Below are 13,100 nucleotides of genomic sequence, written 5' to 3' on the forward strand. Positions count from 1 at the left end.
TGTATTACACAAATTTAATTAGCGACCCCTTGGTTAGTACAAGCAACCATACTCTAGGTGACTTAGGGCGCTCCCTGGTATTTCTTCCTTAGCGACTTGTTTTGGATATAATAACAGCATTTCTTCTCATAATTTATAACCGTCTCACAGTCTGCATAAAAAAAAAAAAAAATGCAAGAATGTTGATGCGTGTCATACACAGATATAAACTGGTAAGGAAGACGTGCTGAGGATCCATCTAAATGCCAAACGAAGATCGTAGCACTCCTTCCTTACCTATTTATTTTGATTTTATTTTGAATTTCTAGTACCGGTATGTTATTTATGTTGCTTTAATATCGACACAGTATGAATAACATACAAAAGGATACTGGGGTGTAATGGGCAGAATAAATCACTAAGGTAGGAGGGTTACGAAATGCATAAATATTTCACGTAGTTCGTTGCACAACTTCTGCTATCCATCCTCCACAATGCACCTTATCATCCTCTTGAATACTACTAATGCAAATTGTTTTAAAAGATGGAAGTAACACACGAAAGAATAATAACCCTCTCATGGTCGCGACAACTCTGGACGATTTTATTCCGTTGTCATACGAATCTGGGGGTTAATACTGTCCCCACTAACCTTCTGATGAGGGTGGTAACGTAATACACACATAAATCGTTAACGAGGAAAGTGCTACGAAGCCTCCTGAAGCAACAAGAAAATAATTTATTCAGATGGCGCAATTTATTATTATTATTAGTAGTAGTAGTAGTAGTACCTAGACGATTTTATTTAGCCCAGGAGAGACTTTCGAAATGGTGGGGTTAGATAGGTCTCCATTATGTAGATCTTTTAAGACTTGTGCCCCCTCTCAAACTGAATAAAAAATCGTCTGGAAGGAGCTAGAACACACACACACACACACACACACACACACACAAAGCACTTCCTCGAGTGTAATGAGAACTTTTCCAAGTAAAAAATAATTTCATGCAAATATTTACCTCAAAAATTAACAATGAAAAGATAAATAATACAAAATATATATGGTGGTGTAACTACCGTGCCAGTAACAAAAGCTATCCACCCCTATCAACCACAGTCCCGAAACTAAATAAAAATGAATAAATAATACTGCATAAAAATGAATAAATAATACTGCAGATAAATGAATAAGTTTTGTGACTGTGGGGCCAGCATCAAAATATCCCCACCCTGCCCACACACCGCAGAAATATTAACCCCAGAAAATATATAAATGAAAAAGTATGAATAACAACAAATAAACAAAATGATGGTGTGACTCGTGCAAATATCAATATTTATTTACTGACTATATCAAACAAACATTTACCTCCGATAATTAATGAATAAATAAACAATAAATAAATGCATAAATTGATGGTATAACTGTGGCGTATCAAAAGCTATCCACCCTAACCATAAGTCGTGCAAAAAAAAAAAAAAAAATCACCTCCAATAAATAAATTAATAAATGAATGAACGCATAACTAGTGGTGTGACTGTGGCCCAAGGAAAATGCCCGACCATGAACAGCACACAAATTCATTTCCTAAATTAATCAATAAAGATATACAATGAACAATAAATAAATAAATAAATAAAATAATGAATAAATGGTGGTGTAAGTGTAATGCCCATGTTAAGGGTTATTCCCCGTGACCACAGAGCTGACACACCATCACTATGCTGTCCAGTTCCCCCAATCCCAGTAAAGGGGGAGCCTTGTGGTTGCGGAAATACCTCTACTGATGACCTGCCACTATACCACAACCACACCACACCACATCACACCACAATGCACCACACATCACCAAACCACTCCAAACATCACCACAAACTTCACTGTACTATACTACACATCACTACACACTGCACTACACTACAGCACGTATCACCACACATCAGTGTACTAGTTCATACTACATTATACCACACAGCACACCAGAACATAACACATACCACATAACACACCACAGCACATATCACATCGCACCACCCCTCGCACACCATACCACAACACAGCACATCACACCGCACCGCAACCCAGCACATCGCACCATACCACAACCCAGCACATCGCACAACACACCCTACCACTCCACACCACACCACACAAACCATCACTGTGTCGCCCAGCTCCCCATCCCATAAAGAAGGGCCCTTGTGTGTTGGCCGTGGCAGGGGAAATACCTCTACTATACTCCGTTCACTCTAACTTGACCTAAAATTGCCATCTCTCTGAATCACTGGACCATATATTGAAAGACAAACGAAACTCTGTAGCACATCTTCCGTTACGATTTAGTTTGCATATTACACCTAAACATTCTCTTGCATGCTTCTCACGTTATATATATATATATATATATATATATCTTTTCTGGTGTTGACATGCAAGAGGATACTGAGGCTTAATGTGTGGACTACATCGCTAAGAAAGAGGTGTGTTAGGAAATCTTCAAACCAGTGAGCGTCGTCTGTCTGTTGCTGTAAACGTTCTGGAAGTAACGGTAGGGATCCATTATACACTGCGCTGTGAGGGCAGAATCCCTCATCGAAACCGTCAGCTATGAACAGTCGACAGAAGCTGACAGATTTATCGTGTCGCATTAAGATGTTATCGTTTTCACGTCCTGCACTTGAACTTTGGCTGAGTACATGGTATGATATAATAATAATAATAATAATAATAATAATAATAATAATAATAATAATAACAACAACAACAATAATAATGGCGACAATCCATTCACCCATCATCCAATACCCCCCCCCCTTTTTTTTTCTGTCCCATTTGGAACATACCAGGCCCAGAGCTAGGGTGTTCAGTCTCGACATTTAGGGGGAGGGTGGCCAGCCTCATTCTTCCCTAAGTGGCATTATGTGAGCAATAAACCCCAATTATCCCTCAGATGGTAACCCTTACACGCTCCATCCGGTTGGAACGCCTTAACCCACTAGACTACCGGCGTCATTTGGTTATATGGTTACCATCCTCCGTAGTAAATGGTTTCCTGTGTTAAAGGAAACCATTTGCCTTGTCACGCAATGCTGAGCCACCTGAAGGCAGCACTAAATCGCGTGAGTGGACGATGGGCACTTCAACTTACATTTTTTCTTTTTTTTTATGTAGGTGCGTGATTAGTGTGCTTAAGTTTTTTGCATCACTGGCTCTAACAAGATGATTAAAATTACAATATAATGTTAATCACGAGAATGTGATGTGAAAAGGATGTAGCCACACTATGTTTGCTTTGCCACTGAGCTACGGGAAATAAGCTACACAAGAATGTAAATCTCTGCCAAGTGAAGACGGTAGGGTTGGGGGAAAAAAAAAATAAATAACGCTCGGTTAAAAAAAAAAAAAACGGGTTTGTTTAGAATAAAACCCGGGTAAAACCCTGGATTTTTACAAACAAAGAGATTTTTATACCTGTACAGAATTTTTTTTTTTTTTCTTTTAAACGATTAATTGTACAAAATATATTTTAAAGATGACTCCGGTACCATACTGTCATTTCTTTCAGTACTGGACTACAAGTTGAAACATGTAATACAGAGACGATGAAACCTAAGATGCTGACATTCATGTTGATATATATATATATATATATATATATATATATATATATATATATATATATATATATATCAAGTACAGTATTATGCATTTTTTCATCAAAGATTTATCTAACCATATTGTAAATATTCATGTTGAGACGTTGTGTAAAACATGATGAAATCCAGGCTACTTGGCCCTGAGAAGCATTTATATTGTAACGTGTATAAGCAAACACGCATTAATACTTCATCCAGAACAGCAAAACTGGACCAGTCTTTCTTGGGCAGTAGTCAGTGGAGGGTCACTACGCAACAGAACATCAGGACAAGTAAAGGCCGATACAAAGCTATAGAAAGGAGGGGGTTTGATGAAACTAATGATGAGAAGGGAAAAAAAGAACAAAAATGGAGATATTGTAGTGACAAAAAAAAAGAGGTTCAAAAGTAGACAGACTGAGAGAACACCTGAAGAGATGCACTCCTTTTATCAAGAAAACGTCTTCACCCAAAATCCCTGGAGGAGGAGGAGGATAGAAGCACAACTATTGAAAAAAATCTGCCAGGGACATCCACAAGCACTCTTTCATACCCAAAACTCAAAATATGTGCAAGTGACTTCACTACCTCACGTTCTTCCTTTTCACAGAACATTGATAGATTTGTTCACAAGACCACAGAAGCTGAGAAATTACTAGACCTACAGTTATACATATATACATACAGCATGTAGCGATATGTATATATCTATAATATGTATATAAATAATTAATTAATACATGTATTTACTATTATTTTTTAAAATTACCAACCCGGGTTTTTTTAAACTAAATAACCCGGGCCGGGGGAGTAAGTGTGTAGGTAGCTACCCGGGGACCTACCCACGCCAACCCTGGAAAATGGGGGAATTATAGTGATCCATCTGCCTTTCCTCCTCACCACACAGCATCACAATATCACAGCACACCGTTCACACACTACACTATCCTATACGCCACACCAAACTACACCATAACACACACACACACACACACACACACACACACACACACACGAATCAGTTACGACCTGTGACTGATCGTAGGCATGAGGATTGTATCCTGACTGACTTTGGAGATTTCGTAACACCTCCTTCATGACGATTTAAGCTGCACATTAAACCTCAGCATCCTCTATGCCTTCCTTTATCATTCTTTTTGTGTGTCTGCACTCCGTTCTTCCTACTTCTCTCGTCTTTCCTATCGCTTTTTATTACTCATTTATTTTCTGGTAGCTTTACAATGAGTGACAAACGAAATGGTTTCCTGTAAGCCTGGAAACCATTTACAACGCTAACCAAATAACCAACCCACACGTGTTCCCTACGTAACGTGTAAACAAGGGGTTGATGAAGGGTTAGTGCCCCTCCCCGTACAACAAAACTCAAAGACAAACGGCCATCCCTTATGGGATCATGGTGTTCGGCTATAGGTAGGTAGATAGATCCTCCAGCATGTTCGTCATATTAAAACGATATAAACATCATACAGCAGACCTTTTAATGTGCAATGTGTTTACTTAATCGCTATGGAAGACGTGTTAGGAAGCTTCTATGCAGCCTGAAATATACTGTATTTTATAAATCGCTTGTATATGATTTATGCCGTATATCCAACACTTTGAATTCTGAAGTTTTTTTTTTTTTTTTTTTTTTTTGTCAGAATGCCTCCAGGGAAGTATGTCTGCCTCCTATCCCTGTCTCTTCGATTCAGTAAATTCTATTCTGTTGTTGTTGTTGTTGTTATTGTTGTTGTTATTATTATTATTATTATTATTATTATTATCCATCCATCCATTATCCAATCCTATGCCGCCTCATGAGGAGCATAGGAGCCCGGGGCTAGGCAAGATGGTCCTGACATTTAAGATGAGAGTAACCAGCCTCACTTGTCTCTGAGTGACGTTACGTGAGTGATAAATCCCAACAAGATGAGAGTAACCAGCCTCACTTGTCTCTGAGTGACATTACGTGAGTGATAAATCCCAACCTTCCCTTGAATATAAACCTATGCAGGTTCAATCCGACTGGAGCGCCTTAATTACCCACTAAACCACCAGGCGCCATAATTTGGTTATATGGTTACGACCCAGCGTAGTAAATGGTTTCCTGGTGTACAGGAAACCATTTGGCTTGTCACTCAGTGTAGAGTCACCCACAGGTAGAAGGAAGAGGAAAGAGTGAAGGAAAGAAGGAAAGAAAGACAGAAGAGGGAGTGTAAAGTCACCCGCAAGCAGAAGGATGAGGAAAGAATGAACGAAAGACAGAAGAGGAAGGATGGAAAGAAGGAAGAGAGGAAAGGGCAGGCACCCAAGAGCAGCACTACATCGAGTGAGTGGATGGTAAGCGCCCCCCACCAATCGGAAATTATTATTTTTATTATTATTATTATTATTAGTAGTAGTAGTAGTAGTAGTAGTAGTATCCCCAAACGATTTTTCATTCACCTTAGGACAGACTAAGAACTGGTGTTAGATGTGAGCTTTCATTAACGTCTTCTTTACTAAGTGTTGAATGAAATAGTCTGCAAATAACAAGAGTCAAGAAACACGACACTGGACTGAAGTTGTGAAATTATCTGGACTACGGTTAGCCTAGCCCCGGGTTCCTACATTCAAAGAGGAGTAAAGAGGGATTGGATGTTACCGTGTGTGTGTGTGTGTGTGTGTGTGTGTGTGTGTGTGTGTGTGTGTGTCATTCATTCCTGTTCTGTCGGTATTAATAATGATAGGCGTCCAAACTGTAAGAGTTACCTTGCATCTCGCTGTTGATTACCTAAATGTTATTGTGGCCCCAGGTTCATCTGAAAAGTAAACCCAGTGATCTGCAGGGGGACAGGAATGGAGCTGAGTGACGTTTGTATAGCAGGGCAATGGAGCCGGCCAGCAGTATCGGTGCACCCACACGAAGGCATCCCTCTCGCTTTAAGCTGGCATGACAGGAGGAATGGCCAAGATGATTACGCGTGCCTAGTCTTACATACTCGTGTTTTAATCAGGCTTGCCCATCTTTTTATTCAGATAAGGAGTGACTTCCCGTCTTCTAAAGGTCGACCACACTGCTGCTAATCGTCTCTTAGTGGAACGTGACTCCAGCATTGGTTTAACAGATTGGCGTGTGTAATGATGTGCCTGTTGCTACACTGGGTTCGTACATTCCTAAGGAGAGTGGCACAGTACTGCACATGCTTACTGCTAATTGTACGAAAATGATGCTGTGTGTGTGTGTGTGTGTGTGTGTGTGTGTGTGTGTGTGCATATATGGGTCAGATAGGTCCATGAATGTCACGAGGATTAATCGAGAGAAATTTAGAATGAGCATATCACAGTTAAATCACACACTACAACCCTCGATCAACACAAACTGTAGTATTTGTCTTAACCCTGCCTTAAGTTGATGGCCTGCAGTTCACCACCCTCCTTCCAGGGGATGGCGAGGTTGCTGTGGGACGTGTTGAACCAGGCAGCTGAGCGATCTGGCTATATCCATGCTACCACATGAAGGCGTCCCTCTCCAGCACCAGGTACATAGTACACAATTCAGTCAACTTACAACTACTTCCCTCCTGTAACTAACCCTTTCACTCCGATGATGTTTTTAAAATATTATTGCTACCATCAAACTATTTCTATTCAGCTTTGGGGAGATTTTTGGTACTAGAGGCGATAGGTATAGCCTTCGTTAACTCCTTCACTATTTGAGGTATGTCCTAAGTTGGATGAAATTGTCTGGAAATAGGAGAAACACAGGCGTCATCGGACTGAAGGGACATTGTTGCATGAAGAACACAAGACATGTCGGGATTCACTCCTCTCCTTTCCTCCTCTCTCCTTACGAAAGTCCAAGTTGCAGCAAGGATTTATTTATTTAACTGTATTTTCACTTTCCCACAAAGAGAGGATGAACAAAATCGTTTGGATGTGGCAGATACACGATGCTTCATAAAGAGTGGTCATTCCCAAACTGGAAAATAATTCCTGGGAGTGGCAGTAATAAAATAAGTACCGCCATCGCAATGAAGGAGTTATGGGTCACTATTTTTAACCCTTTCATTACGGAAGGCCATTTTCGGGCTGGGAAAATCGTAAGAATAGGGTAGTTATTGGAGAGTGTGTTTAGCCTTTTCACTACATGTGGTTATTTCTAGGATAAGGACAATCGTCTGGGGCAGGCAGGAAACTAGGAAGCGAAAAGGTTTAACCTCTTTACTATTACCTAGTGTGGTAGGTGGGGGCGCTCACCATCCACTCACTCGAAGTAGTGTTGCTGTCGGGTGTCTGCACTTTCCTGTCCTCCAATCCTTCTTTCCTTCCATCCTCTTCTGTCTTTCCTTCATTCTTTCCTTGTCCTTCCGCCTACGGGTGACTTTACACTCCCTCTTGTCTTTCCTTCATTCTTTCCTCTTCCTTCTGCCTATGGGTGACTCTACACTGAGTGACAAGCCAAATGGTTTCCTGTACACCAGGAAACCATTTATTACGGTGGGTGGTAACCATATAACCAAATTATGGCGCCTGGTGAATAGTGGGTAATTATTGCGCTCCAATCAGATTGAGCCGGTGAGGGTTTGTACCCAGGGGATGGTTGGGGTTGATTACTCATGTAGTGCCACTTATGGATGAGTGAGGCTGGTCACTCTCATCTTAAATGTAGGGACCAACTGCCTAGCCCCGGGCTTCTACGCTCCTCATGGGGCAATGTAGGATTGGATGTTGGATGGATGGATGGATTATTATTTGGTAATATTTAATTATATTCTTACTACCTCCTAACTGTATCAGAGTACTGGGGTTTGGAGAAATTCTTTGAACTGAATGGTTTATGTTTTTTGGCTAAAAAAAAAAAAAAAAAAAAAAAAAAAAGAAAAAAGAAAAGCTGGAAGCCCACAAAAATTTGAACTTTCAGGATCAAATTTAAGAGAGAGACACAATTAACATCTGTTCAAGACGCCTAGGCACATTGCACTTAAAACTAAGGTTATAAACCCGGGGAAACACAGAATGAAGTTGAGTTCTTACCCAGTTTCATACATGAAGCACTGCAGGGGACAGTGAGAATGCATCGCTTGATGGGCGCTGCGGGATGGGACGAATTACCAAATCGGCTTAGGAATTACCGAATCGGCACTTTCAGTTGGAAAATGATACTTTTTATCACAATAAAGCTTCATACATACTTCATTATATGAGGTTCAGTCATAAATTGTATTTAGTCTGAAGGCTAAAAAGAAATCTGACTTCAACGCACAAACGTGCTAGTCTGCAAAAGTGCATCGTCTGCAGATACCTAACTCGCTTTGCTAGAGACCATTGAAAGCGAGACCGGACAGCCACCATGTTGGTGTAGCGAACTGATATTTGTTGAGCTCCACTCAGGGTCATATAAAGAAACAAGATCTCTGCTAAATAACACGATCCCTTAACTGTTGTTCATATTTCATGGCGCGTTTTTGAACATCTGTTATTCCATTCTTGCGCGACTGGTGCTTTCTTAATACGTAATGCTGTATAAAAATGAGATTTTCCTCTGGACATCAGTTAGGCTAATTTCTAGGTATATGATCAGTGAGTGTGTTGCCAAACGACGCTAGATCGATTAACACCGGCAGTTTACTTTTTTGTTTGTTTGTTTTTTCTTTTTAGGCTAACAAGTTTTGGTTGAAATGAAAAGATTGTTCTTGACATCCATGTGGGTGGCAAAGTGGTTTCCATCAGAATATTATCTAGGCTTACCTCCCTGTGTGGATTAGATGAGAATTGTTATTCTCTTGAATATTCTATAATTATATCTAGCGCCAGATGCCTTAATCCCATAAAGGGTGGCCACAGACAAATCGCCTTTGTGTCGCCCTGTCCCCTGCCATTTCGATGCCCTACCCCCAGCTTAGACCCTTCTCTCATATACCTCCCCACTCCATCTCACCCTCGGACTTCCCTCTCTCACTCCGCCTCCCCCCCCCCTCAACTTCATTCACATCACTCTCCTCGTGAGTCTCTCGCTCTCCATCTCCACATGGCCAAACCACCTAAGTGTATTTCTCCTGACGCTTTCTATCACATCCACCTCCACACCACGACGCTCCTCCACTTGCTCATTTATTAGTCTCTCTCTCCATGTAACTCCACGTGCTTCTCTCACAGTCTAATTCATTTCCACTACTCTCAAAACTCACTTGTGTCCTTGCAACAAGATCCAAGCTTCACTTCCATACTTAGGAATGGGTATCACAATACTATCAAGCAGCGACTTTTTTACTTCCATGCTCACTTCCCTACCTCTTATCACTGCTCTTAATGAACCTATCGGAATTATTTTTTCACAAGTATAGCCATGTACGCCCAACATTAAGATGACCCACATGTATACGGTATCTATGACTAAATGCAGACAAAGGTCTTCTCTCACTAACCAACTAACCTAACTTGCGTTTGACAGCTTGCTTTCAAACTTTAAAACGTGCGTTAGAAACGTTAAATATGGCCAGTTACTGATAGACGTCAGCGGAATATTTCCGCATTCTAAATCCTCATCTATAATTTTCAGAGGTGGGTTTATAAAAACGCCCAGTACTGTAGCTGTGGTATTCAAGGAAAAATAACTAGTAACCCGTGAAGAACTCATCTCAACAGAAAATATGGAAAAATACAACACCAAATACCGTGTCGAAGCTATGGGAAACTTAACGATTTAACCAAATATAACCTAACCCCTAACTTGTGTTTGACAGCCAGCTTTCAAATTTAAAAATGTGCGGTGGGAACGTTGGTTATGACAAGCTACTTGTAGACGTCGGTGGAATATTTAATTATTTACGCATACTAAATCCTCGTTTATAGCTTTTAGAGGTAGGTTTACAAAAATGTCCAGTAGCTATGGTAATCCACGAAAAATAACAACTCGTCAAAAACTCATTTCAACAGAAAATACGGAAAGGCCGCGTCCGTTGGGTAAAGAATTCAAAACTTCATTTAACAGGTGAGTGCATTCAAGTACTTGGGTAGTGTGATGAGTAAGGATGGAACTTTGGGGGATGAAGTACGTGAAAGGGTACAGCAGGGAAGAAAGGTTGTTGGTACACTGAAAGCAGTGATGAGAAATAGGGAGGTGAGTATGGAAGTTAAGAAGTCACTGCATGCTGGTATTGTGATCTCTACCCTGACGTATGGAAGCGAGGCGTGGACCTTGCAAGAGGGGAACAAGTCAAGAGTGAGAGCAGTGGAAATGAGTTACTTGAGAGGAGCATGTGGAGTGACGTGGAGGGACAGGTTGACGAATGAAGAAGTGAAGGAACGTTGTGGGGTAGATGTGGATGTGGTTGAAAAGATTAGGAGAAATACACTGAGGTGGTTTGGACATGTGGAGAGAATGGAGAATGAAAGACTGACTAAGAGGGTGTATGTAGGTGAGGTGGAGGGAGGGAGAGGGAGGGGTAGACCGAGGATGAGGTGGAGGGATGGAGTTGAGAGGTATACGAGGGAGGGGGGGGGTGAGTTGGGGGGAGGGAAGTCAAATGGTGGGTGACAGAGTGACTTGGAGGCGTTTTGTCTGTGGCCACCCTTTGCGGGATTAGGGCGTCGGGCTATAGATAGATAGATTTAACAGGTAATGAGGAAAGTGTGAAAGTTACAGAGGCTAAAGACATGGTCCAACATATAACCTGCTTATTTCCATATAATCATGAAAATATCCTGTATTCTTACACAGCCTCTTTCAATTTATATTATGGTATGACAACTCCTTTCATATATGGGCCACATACAACGTAAAATAAATAACACTTACCTGACAAAGCCGACGATGCCCACTTCCAGACCATTTCCTTCTGCCCATACTTTCCTTTTCGCTGGATCACAATTCAGTGGAGTCGGAGAAGCCACATAGAAGGTCCATTAGTGTTGTTGCACCCAAATGCAGCACAACCAACCATTAATAAAGACAAAATGGCACCAGCAAAAGAAACAACGCACCCCCCCGCTTAGCGGCCACCGACAGTTTGGTTTGCAAACATTACTATCCGACGATTATCTCGGTATTTCTGTGTACTTCGAAGTAAAATCCATATGTAGAGATGAAGATTAAAGCGAAAATCTTCAATAACTAGAATCAACAATATCTGCTACAATTAAATGAACATTTTATCAACCAATCATGTACAGTATCTCCTTGGGTGACGAAATGAATTTTTGGACGAATCTGCAGTCAGCTAGCACCCGGGCTGTGAGGTGTTAGCACAAAACTGGCCCAAGGTCGGCTGACCAGTCAGCGAGCAGCTGAGAATATTGGCTGTCTATAGGGTCTCAACGCCTTGTCAGACTTTTATTCTCCATAAATACTGAATTAGTAATAAAAACAACTGTTCAGTTTTCCTTCTTTGCACCCACTTCCGTCGGGTATTTCAATGTGCTCAGTGACATTATAGACCCCCTACGAGTCAACTTCCCATCATATTTAACACAAGTATATGGTACGGTGTGTATTAGTCACAGATCCCAATGTTCCGTGCAAAAGGGTGACATTTCAAAGATCCATGCCACCACCAATCCTCCATCTTCGCACCAGCATGATCACCCTGCCCGTCACTTCCCTCTCGGTCTCCCAATAGCACTATACTACCATCCATGAGCTTCGTACATTTTTTTCTATCAAGTCTCACAGATGTTCTCCTACTGTTTCCACCACCTTCAAATCTCCTGTCAAACCCTACAGTCTCTGGAGGGTCGACCCACGACGAAGATGCCACCACTCCGGGACCAGAATCACCCCAGCTGGCCAAACACACACACACTAACTATAACAGAGCCAAGTGGAAGGCCTTTACAGCTGAAACAGAACACTTGGAAACATTAAACAGTGCACCCATCACAAACATCAACACCGCTGTACACACTTTCAATACAATTATTCAAAATGCAGACAAAAGACATTCCTAGAGGCAAAAGACACACAGTCCCAACTTCACACCAGAAATTCAAGGCCTCATCAGTCAACACGACACATTACAACACTCCCCAACACCCCATACACAGGACACCGTACAAGAAACGCAAGAACTCATCACTCAAATAAACAATATCAGAGCAGCAAACACTGAACTGGAATAATTATCTCCACACACTTGATCACAAAACAAATACCAGCAAACTCTACAAAACAATAAACAGCATCACACTCTCCAACAGCATCACAACACTATCACACTCTACCATCACAACAACAGACACCATACCCTCAAACAAACAGGCAAACACTCTCATTAATCACTTTTCACACGTCAGTCGTCTAAACCCCCGTCGCAACGACCGATGTGTCATCCAGCGCAAGAGACAGTTCCCCACAGGCCCAGACTTTGCACCCTTCACTTACAACCAGATGAAGTACATCATTAGCAACCTTAAGTACTCATCCGCCAGTGGCCCAGACAACATAAGCAACATACACCATAAACATCTTGGACCACAAAGCATACAAGCACTCACCAACATATCAAAA

This window comes from Coenobita brevimanus, chromosome 50 (assembly GCF_032717465.1).
Source record: "Coenobita brevimanus isolate Jiangsu-jjx chromosome 50, ASM3271746v2, whole genome shotgun sequence".
NCBI lineage: Eukaryota > Metazoa > Arthropoda > Malacostraca > Decapoda > Coenobitidae > Coenobita > Coenobita brevimanus.